The sequence below is a fragment of the Anabrus simplex genome, chromosome 3, assembly GCF_040414725.1.
Source record: "Anabrus simplex isolate iqAnaSimp1 chromosome 3, ASM4041472v1, whole genome shotgun sequence".
In the NCBI taxonomy this organism is placed as follows: Eukaryota; Metazoa; Arthropoda; class Insecta; order Orthoptera; family Tettigoniidae; genus Anabrus; species Anabrus simplex.
Window position 1 is genome coordinate 96188415 of NC_090267.1, and position 18989 is coordinate 96207403.

Sequence of the window (18989 nt, forward strand, 5' to 3'; positions counted from 1 at the left end):
CCAACTACTCAACCTCCAAGGTGCTATCCTGGTTCAACTGATCCCAGATGTCCCAGACCAACACCACCACCAACTACTCAACCTCCAAGGTGTTATCCTGGCTCCAGTGATCCTAGATGTCCAACATCTACTCCAGGCCCTACATATTTACCACCTACAACTACTTTGCCTCCTCCTAGATGTTATCCAGGCTCAACTGACCCCAGATGTCCCAAACCAACACCTCCACCAACAACACAACCTCCAAGGTGCTATCCAGGCTCAACTGATCCCAGATGTCCCAGACCAACACCTCCACCAACAACTCAACCTCCAAGGTGCTATCCTGGCTCAACTGATCCTAGATGTCCCAGACCAACTCCTCCACCAACGACTCAACCTCCAAGATGCTATCCTGGCTCAACTGATCCCAGATGTCCCAGGCCAACTCCTCCGCCAACAACTCAACCTCCAAGATGCTATCCTGGCTCAACAGATCCCAGATGTCCCAGACCAACTCCTCCACCAACTACTCAGCCTCCAAGATGCTATCCAGGCTCCAATGATCCCAGATGTCCAACCACAACTCCTGCTCCGACATATTTACCTCCAACAACAACTCCTGCTCCTCCGAGATGTTTCCCTGGTTCAACTGATCCACGATGTCCCAAACCAACCCCACCTCCAACTACTCAACCTCCAAGGTGCTACCCTGGTTCTAATGATCCTAGGTGTCCAAGACCAACAGTTCCTCCAACTACACAGCCACCAAGGTGCTATCCAGGATCCACTGATCCTAGGTGTCCCAAACCAACACCTCCACCAACAACTCAACCTCCAAGGTGCTATCCTGGCTCAACTGATCCCAGATGTCCCAGACCAACTCCTCCACCAACTACTCAACCTCCGAGATGTTATCCTGGATCAACTGATCCCAGATGTCCCAGACCAACTCCTCCACCAACTACTCAACCTCCAAGATGCTATCCTGGCTCAACAGATTCCCGATGTCCCAGACCAACTCGTCCACCAACTACTCAACCTCCAAGATGCTATCCAGGCTCTAATGATCCCAGATGTCCAACCACAACTCCTGCTCCAACATATTTACCTCCAACAACAACTCCTGCTCCTCCAAGATGTTTCCCTGGTTCAACTGATCCACGATGTCCCAAACCAACCCCACCTCCAACTACTCAACCTCCAAGATGCTATCCTGGCTCAACTGATCCCAGATGTCCCAGACCAACACCTCCACCAACAACTCAACCTCCAAGATGCTATCCTGGCTCAACTGATCCCAGATGTCCCAGACCAACTCCTCCACCAACTACTCAACCTCCAAGATGTTATCCTGGCTCAACTGATCCCAGATGTCCCAGACCAACTCCTCCACCAACTACTCAACCTCCAAGATGCTATCCTGGCTCAACAGATCCCAGATGTCCCAGACCAACTCCTCCACCAACTACTCAACCTCCAAGATGCTATCCTGGTTCCAATGATCCAAGATGTCCAACCACAACACCTGCACCTACATATTTACCACCAACAACAACTCCAGCTCCTCCACGATGTTTTCCTGGTTCAACTGATCCACGATGCCCAAGACCAACTCCCCCTCCAACTACAGAGCCACCAAGGTGCTATCCAGGATCCAATGATCCTAGATGTCCCAGACCAACACCTCCACCTACAACACAGCCACCAAGGTGTTATCCTGGATCTACTGATCCTAGATGTCCTAGACCACCACCAACTACACAACCACCACAATGCTACCCAGGTTCAACAGATCCTAGATGTCCTAGACCTACACCTCCACCAACTACACAACCACCACAATGCTACCCAGGTTCAACAGATCCTAGATGTCCCAGACCAACACCTCCACCTACAACACAGCCACCACGGTGTTATCCAGGATCAACTGATCCTAGATGCCCCAGACCAACACCTCCACCTACAACACAGCCACCACGGTGTTATCCAGGATCAACTGATCCTAGATGCCCCAGACCAACACCTCCACCTACAACACAGCCACCACGGTGTTATCCAGGATCTACTGATCCTAGATGTCCAAGACCAACACCACCTCCAACTACACAACCACCACAATGCTACCCAGGTTCAACAGATCCTAGATGTCCCAGACCTACACCTCCACCTACAACACAGCCACCAAGATGCTATCCTGGATCTACTGATCCTAGATGTCCAAAACCAACACCTCCACCAACTACACAACCTCCAAGATGTTATCCTGGTTCAACTGATCCCAGATGTCCTAGGCCTACACTTCCACCAACAACTCAACCACCTAATTGTTATCCTGGCTCACCTGATCCTAGGTGTCCTACTCGTCCTCCACCATCAACATCTACTCCAGGACCAACCTATTTGCCACCCATTACAACAACAACAGTATCTCCTGTTACGCCATTTGTTTGTGAATGTTTAACAAATCCACCTCAATGTTTCCCTGGCAGTACAGATCCCAGATGTCCACCAAATACTACTCCTAATCCTAACACATTGCCCATATGCTACCCTGGAAGTATTGATCCCAGATGCCCTCCAAACTGCTATCCAGGTTCACCTGATCACCGTTGCCATGTTCAACAACCCTCAATTACTCAGCCAGTAACTGTCAGACCACCAGACTGTTATCCTGGATCCAGTAATCCAGAATGCAATAAAATTACAACAACACCTACAGAACTGCCACCAGGTTGCTATCCTGGATCTTCAGACAAAAACTGCACAGGAGCTGGTAGCAATAAAATTGAAACTCCCGTCAAGCCACCTCGTTGTTTCCCTGGGACCAATGATCCAAGCTGCTTCTCTCAAGAACCTGAACCTGATGACAGTAATTCAATATTGTTACCTGGTGGAAGAACTACTGTTCGCCCAATATCTGAAGGACAGAAAGATGACTTCCATGGGAAAGACCAGGATCCTCGATTCCATGCATTCCATTCCTGTGAGTATTTCTTAAAAGTTCATTATTATTAAAAAGTATATTCACTAGTTGTACCTCATGCCTTTGCTAGCTTCACTCATTGTAGCTGGTTTACCTTCACTTGAAAATGACATTGGACACTGAGCCATGCTGAATTTTTGTCAGGAAATCTTCTCGTCAACAAATATAGTAGGACAATATTCTAAATAATTGCCATTTGGCATTTATAATTGCTGCAGATGGATTTAAATTTTTTAGTGGATACGCTAGATAAACTGCGAAGACTGGCACATGGGTGTTTTTGACCCAAGAATTAAATATTAGCCTATAATTCTGATTTGGTCATCCCTCGTTTCCTGTCGCCTTCAATACCTTCCTTTCTGACCTGAGTTATTAGTGTGTTACTCTCTGGTGGGTCAGGTTTACCTAAGGCACCAGTCTTCACGTGATTGTTCTTTGTTGAGTAAGCATTCCTTGTTTCCCCACCCCTTGCTCGGTCAAATCAGTGCTTCTCTTGATAGCTGTAGCGATGGATTGGAATAAGGAACAAGAACATTTAAAATGACTGATTACAAAGAATTATTAATAATCTTGACCATGGTGGCCGGGATTGGATCCGTATTGACTTAATAACAGTAAATATGTTGGGAGATGGTCCGCCTAGTCAATACTATTTATTTATTTACCTTTCACCTTAACATCTAGTACAAGTTTCGAGAATATTATGCATTCTCTTCCTCAGCTAGTGGATTAAAATTCAGTATATAATAAGACCTGATTAAAATAGGGGGGCCCCCATAAAAAATTCTAACACAATGAGTATTACAATGTAACACTTAAAAAGTTTCGATGGTACAAACATAGAATTAAAATCCCATCTTGTCAAGTACAAATTAAAAACACAATATAGTAATGTCTAATTAAATACAACGTCTTGTGATGATATGAATTCACAGTATCCTTGAAGTTGCCTTGCGTAGTTCGAAAAAGTTGAGTTAGGAATGAATGAAATTGCATTAAAACTTGAAGTCCTGCCGACATCCACCGTTAATGGGTGTTAAAATGATGTCTATTTAAATTAAAATATTGGACACAGCGTCGTATAATGATGTGAATTTACGGTGTCCTTGGAATTGTAATACTATCTTGCGAAGTTCAATTGGATTTGTACAATAATGAATGAAGTTGCATTAAAAATTGGAGTCCTGCCATTATCTTTGGTTAATAGGTGTATTATGCAGCCAGGTTGAAAATAGGTTAAGATGGTCTATAAAAAGGAGAGGAAATAGAAATTAACAAAAAGGCTCCGACATGAACAAATGAGAATACAACGGGGCAAAAATATTAAACCTTACCAGTGTGATGATGTAAATATTACATGTGGCGTGCATATGTTGGATAGATGTGAAGGCACCTGATGTTGTATAGCAACTGGTTACGGAATTACATTGGGATGCGCGGTGGATGGAAAGAGGGGTGGAAGGAACCGCCCCTGCTACTATAGTCATACTTCCCGCATTACACGCTTGACATCATTCTCTTTTGGCCTCTTACTAGGGTATTGGGTTACCAATTTAAACTGATTGTCTTCTGCAATGTGTTCATTTAGGCTGTTCTCATTATCAAATTTTTGCAATTTGTATATTTGTAATTTCTCGAGGGCATTCATTTGTTTGCCTTTGCTTAATGAATGTAATAAAGTCATATCACGTTCAATATTTGTGAAATGAGGGTTGCTTTCATGCATGTGTTCACACATTGCAGAGTATCTAGAATGTTTCCTTTTTGCTAGGGGCTTTACGTCGCACCGACACAGATAGGTCTTATGGCGACGATGGGATAGGAAAGGCCTAGGAGTTGGAAGGAAGCGGCCGTGGCCTTAATTAAGGTACAGCCCCAGCATTTGCCTGGTGTGAAAATGGGAAACCACGGAAAACCATCTTCAGGGCTGCCGATAGTGGGACTCGAACCTACTATCTCCCGGATGCAAGCTCACAGCCGCGCGCCTCTACGCGCACGGCCAACTCGCCCGGTTTCCGTGCATTGATGTGCTCTTTATACCGTACCAACACACTTCTACCCGACTGTCCGACATATTTTTTTCCGCAATCTTGGCACGACAGTTTGTATACTCCTGACTTATTGAACCTACTGTTGGTGTTTACGCTATTCGAATTGAACAATAAATTATTATTATTATTATTATTATTATTATTATTATTATTATTATTATTATTATTATTATTATTATTATCTGTCCTAAGGGATACATGGATATTGTGTTTCCTAAATAGTTTAACCAAACTGTATGATTGTTTATTAATGTAAGTGAATGTAGCGAATTTCTTTTTTTCTTCCTTATTTACAAGTAGAATGTTAGGTCTATTCACGACCTTACTCTTTATCCTATTGACATAGCTTTTGGGGTAACCGTTTCTTTTGGCAATATCTTGAATAATGTTTATGTATTAAAATCATTTATATTTAATGGTATTCTTACTGCTCTGTTGATGAAGCTGTAAAATGCCGCTTTCTTATGTTCTCCTGGGTGGTTCGAGTCTTTCCTAATAACAACATCTATGTGTGTAGGTTTTCTAAATACTTGGTAAATCAGGTTTTTATTGTCTCTAGTTACTGTTACGTCTAGGTAGTTTAGACTTTTATTATCTTCCGACTCGATTGTATGTTTATCAAGGTTGTTTAATTGGTCTAACAGTTCGTTTGGCTTGAGTTCGTTAATGATAGCGAATGCATCATCAAAAATCTTAACCATAAGTCTAATCCTTTAATTTTACCGACTATTTTATTAGATTCCATATGGTCCATAAATATATCTGCAAGGATACCAGACGCTGGTGATCCCATGGCCAACCCATTAACTTGTTTGTACACATTGTTGTTGAAAGTAAAAACGTTGTTTTCTAATATGAACTTTAATAAGTTGATGAATTCATCAATTTCTACTTTACTCAACGAACTATGTGTGTTTAAGTTGTTCTTAACAATGTTGATAGTCTCCGTGATCGGAATATTCAAATACATGTCTTTCACATCAAAGCTATGGATAGTATTATATTGCGATAAAATTAAATTTTTTGTCCTATCACAAAAATCTATGGTATTGTGGAGACTTGTATCTACATTAAATCTGTAATGTTTCTTTAAAAACGTGTGTACAAATTTGGCCGTTTTATATGTAGGACTGTTTCTGAAGTTTACAACCGGTCTAATAGGTATGCCTTCTTTGTGTACCTTAGGCATAGCCCTCAATTTCGGTAATCCTAGGTTCATATTTACCAAGCGTTTTGTTTCATTCGAATTCATCAAAAAATTAGTGTTAGCTAAAATTTGTTTGAAAGTCTTTTGCATGTTGTTAGTGGGGTCCTTCTTTATCTGACGAAAGTTGTCTCCCTTCAAGAAATCATTCGTTTTACTGATGTAATCATCTTTATTCATTAAAACTATAGTGTTACCCTTGTCAGCCTTCGTGACAATTATGTTATTATCTTTGATCTTCTTATTAATCTTTCGGAGATAGTTATCATCACACTGGTAAGGTTTAATATTTTTGCCCCGTTGTATTCTCATTTGTTCATGTCGGAGCCTTTTTGTTAATTTCTATTTCCTCTCCTTTTTATAGACCATCTTAACCTATTTTCAACCTGGCTGCATAATACACCTATTAACCAAAGATAATGGCAGGACTCCAAGTTTTAATGCAATTTCATTTATTATTGTACAAATCCAATTGAACTTCGCAAGATAGTATTACAATTCCAAGAACAGCGTAAATTCACATCATTATACGACGCTGTGTCCAATATTTTAATTTAAATAGACATCATTTTAACACCCATTAACGGTGGATGTCGGCAGGACTTCAAGTTTTAATGCAATTTCATTCATTCCTAACTCAACTTTTTTGAACTACGCAAGGCAACTTCAAGGATACTGTGAATTCATATCATCACAAGACGTTGTATTTAATTAGACATTACTATATTGTGTTTTTAATTTGTACTTGACAAGATGGGATTTTAATTCTATGTTTGTACCATCGAAAATTTTTAAGTGTTACATTGTAATACTAATTGTTTTAGAATTTTTTATGGGAGCCCCCCTATTTTAATCAGGTCTTATTATATACTGAATTTTAATCCACTAGCTGAGGAAGAGAATGCATAATATTCTCGAAACATGTACTAGATGTTAAGATGAAAGGTAAATAAATAAATAGTATTGACTAGGCGGACCATCTCCCAACATATTTACTGTGATTACAAAGAATTTCAAGAAGATGAGGAGGTGGAAGGAATCGGTAGACAGGCAAGTGAAAGTGAAGATGACTGTGTGTCAGAAAGCGAGCATAACAGCTGAGTCGTGTGATAGTGAGAGTGAAATTACTGATGAATTGAGTGGTAATGTAATTTTAGGCAAGGATAAAACTACTAAATTAATGGAAAGATACACCATGTCAACCACCAAATGTACGTACAAGGGCGATGAATATTGTGACTCACTGGCCTGGAGTGAAAGGTAAAGCAAAAGATCTGAATTCTCCATCTGATATATTTCACTGTTTCTTCACCGAGGACATGATTAGATCTGTAACAAACTATACAAATTTATTTATAGCTAAAAAACAGCCTAATTTTGAAAGACAAAGGTATGCCTCTCTCACAAACCCTACGGATATAAAGGCTTTGCTCGGATTATTGTTTCTTGCCGGAGTATTGCAATCATCCCACTTGAACTGTAGGGATTTGTGGAATGCTGATGGTACAGGAGTGGACAGATTCCCCGCAACAATGTCAATGTACAGATTCCAGTTCCTCTTGAGATGTCTCAAGTTTGATGACACTGAAACTAGGAGTGAAAGGAAACATATTGATAACCTTGCACTAATTCGAGATTTATTTGAAGAATGTTGTGAACTGTAAGATGAATTATTGTGCTGGTGAATATGTAATGATAGATGAGAAACTTGAACCTTTCCATGGAAAGTGCAAATTTAAGCAATTCTTGCCATCAAAACCTGGCAAATACAGAATAAATATTTTCGCACTTGTTGATGCAAAACCATTTTACACATCAAATCATAAAATTTATGCTGGAAAGCAAGAGGAAGGCCCTTATCAAGTCGATATCTCCACCATGACTGTAGTGAAAAGGTTAATTGTTCCAATTAGTGGCACAGGTCGCAATATAACATGTGACAATTGGATCACGAGCATGCCGTTAGCAAAAGAGCTGCTGAACAATCATCGGCTTTCTTTCGTCGGAATGATATGTAAGAATAAAAAAGAAATTCCTTCTAGCTTTGTACAACACAAAAACAGACCACAGTATTCAAGTAAATTTGCATTTGATAATCAAGTGACTCTGGTATCACATGTTCTGAGGAAAGGAAAGACTTTGCTGCTCCTATGAACAATGCACCATGATGCAGCCATTAATGGAGAAACCGGTGACAAACAGAAGCTGGAGATGAACAAATTTTACAACTGCACAAAGTCTGGCATTGATGTTGTTGATGAGCTTTGTGCAACATACAACGTTGGATGTGTGAGTAACCACTGGCCACTAATGGTATTTTATGCCATGCTGAATGTAGCTGGCATAAATACTCTCACTATCTACCAATCAAAGAGACCTGATAAGGTAGTTAGATGAGCTTTCCTGAGGAAATGGTCCACGAACACATGAAAAGCTGAGCCCTAATGGAGAACCTTCCTCATTTACTGAGGTCAAAGATAGCTGGATATGTAGGCATTGAAACTCCGATGAAAGGACCTCCACCTAAGAATGGCCGAAGAAGACGTAAGTATTGCCCTTCAAGTGCTGACAGAAAGATGAAAACTGAGTGCAACAATTGTGGAATAATGATCTGTGGTCAACACACCACACCCATGTGTCTCCAGCCAGTGTGAATAAAAGGGCACATTTTGGACAGCCATGAATTCTTGAGGAATACTGGTGATTGGAAACGTTTATTGAGACTTGTGCTATATATTAATGCGAATATTTCTTTAAATAGTTGATCCTAATTGAGCAACATTTAAGATAAATACTTTCCTGTGGATATTAAGGTCTATTTTGCTAATCATGAAATTATTGAGATTATTTTGCATGTTATATTGAATACATTTTTAAAAATCACATTTAACAATTTAAAGTAGTTTATTAGAACCGCCTAGGCACAAATTCATTTCATATGTCAAATACACCCATACGCAGGTCTTCGTTCTATATTTTTTCTCACCAGTCCTCAAGGGATAAAGATTTGTTGTTTTCATGCATGATGAATTCATAAAGATTCATTGTTTTCATGTATAATGAATCGAGAGTTTCAATATGAACCAATCCTGCCCTCAATACTGGAGGTCAGTGACCAGAGCAATTAAGTGGGCCCCCATTGACCTGGTCTTCAGAAGTCATTGGTGCAGTAGTAATGAGGAGCACCCAAGTCCAGTAGAAGATTATTGATTTGTAACAGGAGCAAAGTTGTAGGACAAGCGCTCAAGGCCAGTGTAGTGGATGTGACAAATTTCATTAATACAGTAGGAAGAAAGTACTCGGTTATTTCTTTTTAGAACATATTTTTTCAAATGTTCTAAACACAAAATATTCAGATATAATAGTACTATCATGGAGAGTCCATTGAATTAGGAATTTATACAGAGAATCAAAGACGGGAAGGAATGTTTTATTAAATAAACCATTCATTCGTAGAATGAGGTTGATAACATGAATCCAGATCTAGTATACAAAGAATATGTTTTTAAAGGACAGAAATAAAATATTGCTAGGGACCAAAGAAGGTTCTCTGCGCAATGCTAAAATTTGCCATCCATCACTCCTAGGGACAACAGAACTTAAAAGTGGCTATATACAGGTTAGGCCTATATTTAAATTTCAATATACGGTAATGTTACAATTTAGTACCTGGAATCAGAAAGAATGCATTTTGTAATTGTGATTTTTAAAACTTAAGAGTTGCTTTCATTACCAAATCCTAAGATGTGGTTCAAAACTGTTCACATTTAGTCACTGTTACAACAAAATTCTATTGTGCACAACTATGGATCATTTTTAAGCATTTTAACCATTCAATATATTTTTTTCAGACTTGAGAACTAATTAATTAAACGTAATTGAATTACATGTAACAGTAACTTTTACTTGTAATCATTAATTTTCACAAAATTTAATTTTTACTCGTAATTTACATCATGAAATGAAATAATTATAATCATTAAGGGGGTAGCAGTCTTTCAGAAGTTGCAAGGGCAGTAGTCTGGATGACTGACTGATATGGCCTTGTAATAATACTCAACATGGCTTAGCTGTGTTGATACTGCTACACGGCTGAAAGCAACGGGAAACTACAGCCGTAACTAACTCCCGAGGACATACAGGTCTCTCTGTATGAATGATGTACTGATGATGGCTTCCTCCCGGGTAAAATATTCCGGAGGTAAACTAGTCCCCCGTTCGGATCTCCAGGTGGAGACTACACAAGAGGGGGCGATCAACAGGAAGGTGGATACCGACATTGTGCGAGTCGGAGCGTGGAATGTTAGAAGTTTGAATAGTTGTGGTAGGTTAGAGAATCTGAAAATGGAAATGGATAGACTAAAGTTAGATGTAGTTGGTATAAGTGAACTACTTGACAGGAAGAAGAGGATTTCTGGTCAGGCGACTACCAAATTATCAACACAAGATCAAACAGGGGAAATGCAGGAGTTGGTTTAATAATAAATAAGAAAATAGGGCAGCGGGTAAGCTACTACGACCAGCATAGTGAAAGAATTATTGTCGTCAGGATAGACACCAAACCAATGCCCACCACAATAGTGCAGGTCTATATGGTGGATGAAGAGGAAATCGAAAGAATATATAAAGAGATAGAAGATTTAATACAATATGTAAAAGGTGACGAGAATCTAATTGTGATGGGAGACTGGAACGCAGTGGTAGGCCAAGGAAGATAAGGTAGTATAGTAGGAGAATTTGGATTGGGACAAAGGAACGAAAGAGAAAGTCAGCTGGTTGAATTCTGCACTGATCATAATTTAGTCCTTGCCAATACTTGGTTCAAACACCACAAACGACGGCTATATACGTGGACGAGACCTGGAGATACTGGAAGGTATCAAATAGACTTCATTATGATTAGGCAGAGATTCAGAAACCAGGTGTTGGACAGCAAAACTTTCCCAGGAGCAGACGTGGACTCTGACCACAATTTGTTGGTCATGAAATGCCATCTGAAGTTGAAGAAATTGAAGAAAGGAAAGAATGCAAAAAGATAGGATCTAGACAAGTTGAAAGAAAAGAGTGTGAGGGATTGTTTCAAGGAACATGTTGCACAAGGGCTAAATGAAAAGGCTGAAGGAAACACAATAGAGGAAGAGTGGATAGTCATGAAAAATGAAGTCAGTAGGGTTGCTGAAGAGATGTTAGGAAGGAAGAAAAGATCAACTAAGAATCAGTGGATAACTCAGGAGATACTAGACCTGATTGATGAACGACAAAAATACAAGAATGCTAGAAATGAAGAGGGCAGAAAAGAATACAGGCGATTAAAGAATGAAGTGGATAGAAAGTGCAAGGTAGCTAAGGAAGAATGGCTGAAGGAGAAGTGCAAGGATGTCGAAGGTTGTATGGTCCTGGGAAAGGTAGATGCTGCATACAGGAAAATCAAGGAAACCTTTGGAGAAAGGAAATCTAGGTGTACGAATATTAAGACCTCAGATGGAAAGCCCCTTCTAGAGAAAGAAGAAAAAGCAGAAAGATGGCAAGAACATATCCAACAGTTGTATCAAGGTAAGGATGTAGATAATTTGGTTCTGGAACAAGAAGAGGCTGTTGTAGCTGATGAAATGGGAGACCCAATTTTGAGGTCAGAGTTTAACAGAGCTCTGAGAGACCTAAATAAGAACAGGGCACCTGGAATTGATGATATTCCCTCTGAATTACTGACTGCCTTAGGAGAAACCAGCATGGCAAGGTTATTCCATTTAGTGTGTAAGATGTATGAGACAGGAGAAGTCCCATCCGATTTTCGGCAGAATGCTGTTATACCTATTCCCAAGAAAGCCGGTGCTGACAGGTATGAAAACTACCGCACCATTAGTTTAGTATCTCATGCCTGCAAAATTTTAACACATATTATTTACAGAAGAATGGAAAAACAAGTTGAAGCTGAGTTGGGAGAAGATCAATTTGGCTTCAGAAGAAATGTAGGAACACGTGAAGCAATCCTGACTTTACGTCTGATCTTAGAGGATCGAATCAAGGACAAGCCCACGTACATGGCATTCGTAGATCTAGAAAAGGCATTCGATAATGTTGATTGGACCAAGCTATTTACGATTCTGAAGGTGATTGGGATTAGATACCAAGAACGAAGAATTATCTACAATCTGTATAAAAATCAATCTGCAGTTATAAGAATTGAGGTCTTTGAAAAAGAAGCAGCAATCCAGAAAGGAGTGAGGCAAGGCTGCAGTTTGTCCCCCCTCCTTTTCAATGTTTACATAGAACAGGCAGTAAAGGAAATCAAAGAGGAATTTGGAAAAGGAATCACAATCCAAGGAGAGGAAATCAAAACCTTAGATTTGCCGATGATATTATTTATTTTATCTGAGACTGCAGAAGATCTCGAGAAACTGCTGAATCGTATGGATGAAGTCTTGGGTAAGGAGTACAAGATGAAAATAAATAAGTCCAAAACAAAAGTAATGGAGAGCAGTCGAACGAAGGCAGGTGATGCAGGAAATATTAGATTAGGAAATTAAGTCTTAAAGGAAGTAGATGAATATTGTTACTAGGGTAGTAAAATAACTAACGATGGCAGAAGTAAGGAGGACATAAAATGCAGACTAGCACAAGCAAGGAAGAGCTTTCTTAGGAAAAGAAATTTGCTCACTTCAAACATTGATATCCGAATCAGAAAGATGTTTTTGAAGACTTTCGTGTGGAGCGTGGCATTGTATGGAAGTGAAACATGGACGATAACTAGCGCAGAAAGAAAGAGAATAGAAGCTTTTGAAATGTGGTGTTAAAGAAGAATGCTGAAGGTGAGATGGATAGATCAAATCACGAATGAAGAGATACTGAATCGAATATGTGAGAGGAGATCGATTTGGCTAAATCTGACAAGAAGAAGAGATAGAATGATAGGACACATCGTAAGACACCCAGGACTTGTTCAGTTGGTTTTTGAAGGAAGTGTAGGTGGTAAGAACGGTAGGGGTAGACCAAGGTATGAATATGACAAGCAGATTAGAGCAAATGTAGGATGCAGTAGTTAAGTAGAAATGAAAAGGTTAGCAAGGATAGGATGGCATGGAGAGCTGCATCAAACCAGTCTATGGATTGATGACTCAAACAACAACAAACAACAACATTCTAGTAACTGATATACATTGCATCAATAATATGGTAAGTTTGGAGCCCCAGCACTCACAAGGCATCATGCCAAGGATACAACAAGCACTTATTAGTTTACTTGCAGCTTGTTGTGTAATAATTATGTTATTAATTTTACATCCCTTTAACTAGCTTGTGGTTACGGGTTGAGATTTATATAATTATGTAAGGTAAAGGAGGGTATGAGCACACACTTAATTTATTTTGGTTAGTGCATTTATTTATTACACTAACTTTTATTCATGTATACCAGTGGCATATACTGAGGGCTACCAAGGCTATCGGTGAAGCCCAAACCTCAATTGAGAATAATGGAAGTCTAAAGCACATTATAATGTAAGCATCTGACACATTGTTCCATTTACAAAACTTGAAAGGAGTGAGAAAGAACGGCTGAGAGCTAGTCATCAGAGACTGATATCACAGCCGAGACTCTGTCCCCCTCCCCACACCTCGACTCGCCCGGGGAACCGGGGGGAATAGGTGTGCTAGGCTTTGGTCCATCAGATCGCCACTGCTATCAACCATACATTACTCATCGTATATGCTCCCTAACCTCATACTTCTGACTTAATCATACAGATAACAGAGTGCTGGTATTTCACTCTCGTTTCCTTCTACATCCTTGTAGGAAGACACTGCAGGCCTGCTGTTATAGGAGTCATATAGTTTTCTTTTTATAGGTAGATCTGCTAAAATGGAATGCAATTTTTCAAAGTTATCTTTTGTTGGTTGGAATCGAACCCATGATCATGGGTCGGACACCACCACTGATCTCCCGAGGAAGCTAATAAACCAGTGAATGATGGGTACGACTGCTGTAAAATTCAACATTTTTGTATTTAATAAGAAGAATAAGAAGAATAAGAATGGTTCATGGCATCTGTATAGGCTTGGTGGTGTCCTAATGAGAATAAAATGAATGGCGAAGACATCATAAACATCCAGTCCCTAAGCCAGGGGAATTAACAGCATGAAGGGTAGATTCAGAAAATTGATCTGGGTCCATCGAACCAAAGGCAAGCATTCTATCCATTTAGCCACAAAAACCAGGCTTTAATTTGCTAAACCTTAGGCTATCATCTCCACTGATCAGGAGTTGAGCATTGGCAGTAGCAGAGGCCAGGGCAGTACCTTGTGAAGCAGCCTTCACAACACAACAGGCTTCTCCGTTGGCTGCAACTCACAACGCTAAAGGCTTGACATTCACTAAACCAACCATTGAAAAGGGTTAACCTAAGTCTACTGGTAGCCCATGTCTTGATCCCAGCATATGCCACTGATGTACATTCAACTCTCGATTAACCGGTATAATGTAGGATTAAGTCTTGCAGATAAGTAAAATCGCAGTTAACCAGCAAAAAGTTAAAAATACATTAGGTATTTGTAATTCTGTATTACTGTAACGCCTAACACTCGTGCATTTTTAGTGCTTTTGATATCGCGGTTAAGCCGCAACACGGTTGATCTCATTACGGTATATTGAGAGTTGAATGTAACTGCAATACATGAAAATAAAACAATCGAATATTGTTTTTGGAAATGTGTACTGTACTCTTGGTCATCCATGTGGGTAAGAATATTACTGAGTATGCATGTCTGGTTTGTTGGTCTGTGAGTATCTTGATTTTGTCTGTTTTTGTTTTTTAAATCTTCTAATGTAATTTGCAGTTCCATCATATCTTCCTTGATTTCTGTATTCCACCTACTGTTGCTCTTACTGCTCCATAATTTTTTAATAATTATCTTGATGATACTTTTTTTCTGGTGCCCTAAGTAGATGTCCGAAGAATGAGATCTGGTTCTTGCTGTTAATGTTCATTAACGGCTAAATTTCCTTGTAGACTGTTTCATTAGGTGATATTATTATTATTATTATTATTATTATTATTATTATTATTATTATTATTATTATTATTATTATTATTGGGCCTATTTCATTTCTTTTTTTCTTTTAAAATGATCTGTTGTTCTGGTGAAGTGTAGTGCTGGTGACAACTTCTTGCATAGTGTGAGTAAACTTGAGATATCTTGTCAATGTAAGTTTAAAAAATTCATTCTTTCTGTTGAAAGATTTACATGACTGTTTGTCACCCCATAATACTTTTAGGTTGACATATACATTATAATTTACTGTGCTTTGAAACTTTTCAGGGCTCTATGAACCTCGCAAGCCCTCACGCAGAAGAAAATTCTACAAGAGAGATGTAGAGGAAGTTGAAGTACCGAAGACCCATGAAGTTAGGCAGCATCACACAATAGAGAAACGTGAAATTCAGGAACAACAGGTAGTATCCATTACATTGGGTGTGCGAGGACTTATGGTAGGTACAGAGAATGACCTTCGGACTCATGGCGTTGTAAAGCGTGCGGCCATAGAAAGAGAAGTGGAGAACAACACGACAGTAGAAGAGGCACCTATCCAGCTGTTCACAGTTATCAACCTTATATCTGCATTTGCATTCTTTGCCAGTGTAACAGTTATTTCTGGAGTACTGTATTTTAAACGAAGAGCAAGCATAACAAGTGACAGAGTGATTAATGTCAGTCCAACTCTTCTGAAATAATTAAATTACTGCATCACAAACTTTCAGTTCAATGTAAAAGGGTGAAGAAGTAAACTTGAGGAAGATCCATTCTTATATTAAAAATGCTTCCAAATATCACAGATAGGAAGTTATGTAAGCATTCTGATTAATATTACCATAAATATTTTACAGATTAAAATTCCTTGTGGAAGGAACAACTTCAGCTGCAACATTGTTTTCATCACACAAAATATGCTATTTTAAAATCTATTTGATAATTGTCACTCGGAATCTTGTACATATTATAAATCATGTAAATGTTGCACATATTATTAAAAATATGTTCAATTATTCACATTCATTTTAGGTAAGATTTTGGACCATGCATTCAGTTCTGGAACTCAGATGGAAAGCAGTTCCAGGCTGTTGCTGAATGATAGCAAGAAATGGTAGCATACGAGATAATGAATCCTAGTCTTCTTTACTAAGTTCAACATAGAGAATCATCCACTAGAATTCATTTTGATTTTGTTTAAATTAATTTTTAGGCTATTACCCATTTAGTAATCTTAGAAATATAAGGCTTAAGAAAAAATATATAGATTAACCACCTAATCAATACACAATATAATGTAAAAAAGTTATTATTTATCTAACAAAATTGGACGTGTTTCGGCTCTTCGAGCCATCATCAGCACACAAACACTTAAATAAGATTAATAGCACTTAAATAAACACATTTGAAAGGAGATCATTAATGTAGTAATGACATATAACTTGATGACTGAGACAATTTAAAAAAAAAAGTCTTGGAGCTCATTGATTCATAAATTTACCACAAGATAGCTAAATATATGATATTAAGACTAAATACACCAAGGATGAGAACTTCACGCTTTTATTAGATAAATAATCTTTTTTAGATTAGATTGTGTATTGATTCGGTTGTTAATATTTACATATTTTTTCTCAAGTTATATAGTCAATATGGACTAATATGAGCACGATTACTTGTATTAATAACACAAGGCTTAGTAAATACATTTTCAAACTAAAGAATTCAGTGAATATACTGCTCTTAAATAAGGTGTTGGACAAGTAAAAAAGCAGCCAAGTCTATCTTGCCTGCTCTTCATACATTAAAAATATACCGGTAACACCCACCTACACTTGCCACGTACATTTTTGAAGAGTCTAGAAAAATAACCAGATGAGCACAAAATTCTCACTCTTTATAAAATAATGTGTTGAATGCAGACTGTTACCAAATAACGGTAAAAACTGAAGAGATACAGCATTGCATATTTCAAAGCCTATATACAGGAAAGATGCTAATTTCAGTTTAAAATCTTTACAGATATCTTGCAAATATGTATTGAAGGATTCATAAGACTTTTAAATATTCTGTTACAGAGAAACACAAAAGGATTCTAATGATTTACCTCAAATACACAAGCTTTGAGGAGAACTTAGTAAAGTGCTTGTTTTACAGCACAGACTAGTCCAATGTTGTCAAATCATAATTATTGTAGTGTTGTGCTAAAATATCAAAAAATGTTCATCCTTATTACAATGTACCAGTATATCTTAAAACTAGGGAGAAGACTAAAAGTACAAAGAGTTTCTGGGGAAATGTTTAAACCGCAATTTTACTTTTCCATCAAATATGAAAAGAGTATCATGTTCTTCTCAAGGACATTTCATTGGGATTATTTATTTAAAAGCATATTTTGTGATAATGGGAACACTCAAAAGAGCAAAGGTGAATTAACTGTGAATTTTGTAGAAGCCAACTCCAAACTGAGTATAGTAAATGAATGTGTTTGTACACCCTTGAATGTTAAAAAAGATTGGGAAACAAATGGTAGTAAATCAGAATACCGACTGATGTTTGTATAACAAATGTGCCAAAACAAAAAATATATCTTATGAATGTGATTAGTAAAATCTGCAAGTTTCTGCAAGAGTGTCATATTCTCAAATCTTGCTTTCTAGATTCTGAATTTATGATAAAATCAATGTGGAAGTTTGGGCCTTAACAGGTTACAGATCTATATTATTGAATTAGTACAATTTCCATATCGCTAGATTTTATACTGCCTGGGAAAGCAACGCTCATGTACGTACTGATCACAAATATAATATGTACATTATCTATATTTCTTCCTTATTCATAATCTGTACATACAATACATGTGTGAAACAAATATTCATAATTTTATACCGTACCACTATTTTTGTGTGTGTGTGATTAATGCTTTATATTAAGCTAAATTAGTCATGATACTCGAGACAGTGCAATGCACATGAACTGAGGAACAATTACTGTATAGTGCTCTACTCATGGTCAGATAAAGGAATGTAAACAGACAGACTTTGAGTTTTACCATAATAGATTGTTTCTACCGAGTAGAGAACAGTACACTAACTGTTAATGTATCTAAATGAAATAAAGTATTTTATAACATGAGTCTTTTCAATAACAATGTACAATACCTAATTCCAGCTTTCTCATTATTTATTTTCTCCTTAAGTAATAGAAAGGAACAAACAGGTGACAATTCAAGAAATAAAACATGAAAGACAGGGGCAGTGCGCAGTATTGTTGCAGGGTTGCAAAACTCCCAATAATTTTGTACTCAATTTGTCATCTTTTCTTCTAATGTTAGTTTAATAAACTTGACATATTCAAGGTTATAAATTTCATTATTGGTTCCATATTGAATTAAGATTACATACAATTTACAAAGTTTATTCCACCTACTCAATACTGTACAATAATTGCAATGTCCATAAATACATTACAATATGTTATCAAGGGACTGGTTTTGACCCTATGTGGGTCATCATCAGCCTAACTAAGATACACTTATAGATTTGCCAAAGTCCTAAGACAAAATTACATTGTGGACTTTGGCAAATCCATAAGTGTATCTTAGTTAGGCTGATGATGACCCACATAGGGTCGAAACTAGGAATAAACTTTGTAAATTATATGTAAGCCTAACATATATTAAAAAAACATTAAAATTAACTATCTTTGGTCCTTCGCAGTACTAATGCTTCATAACGGACCAATA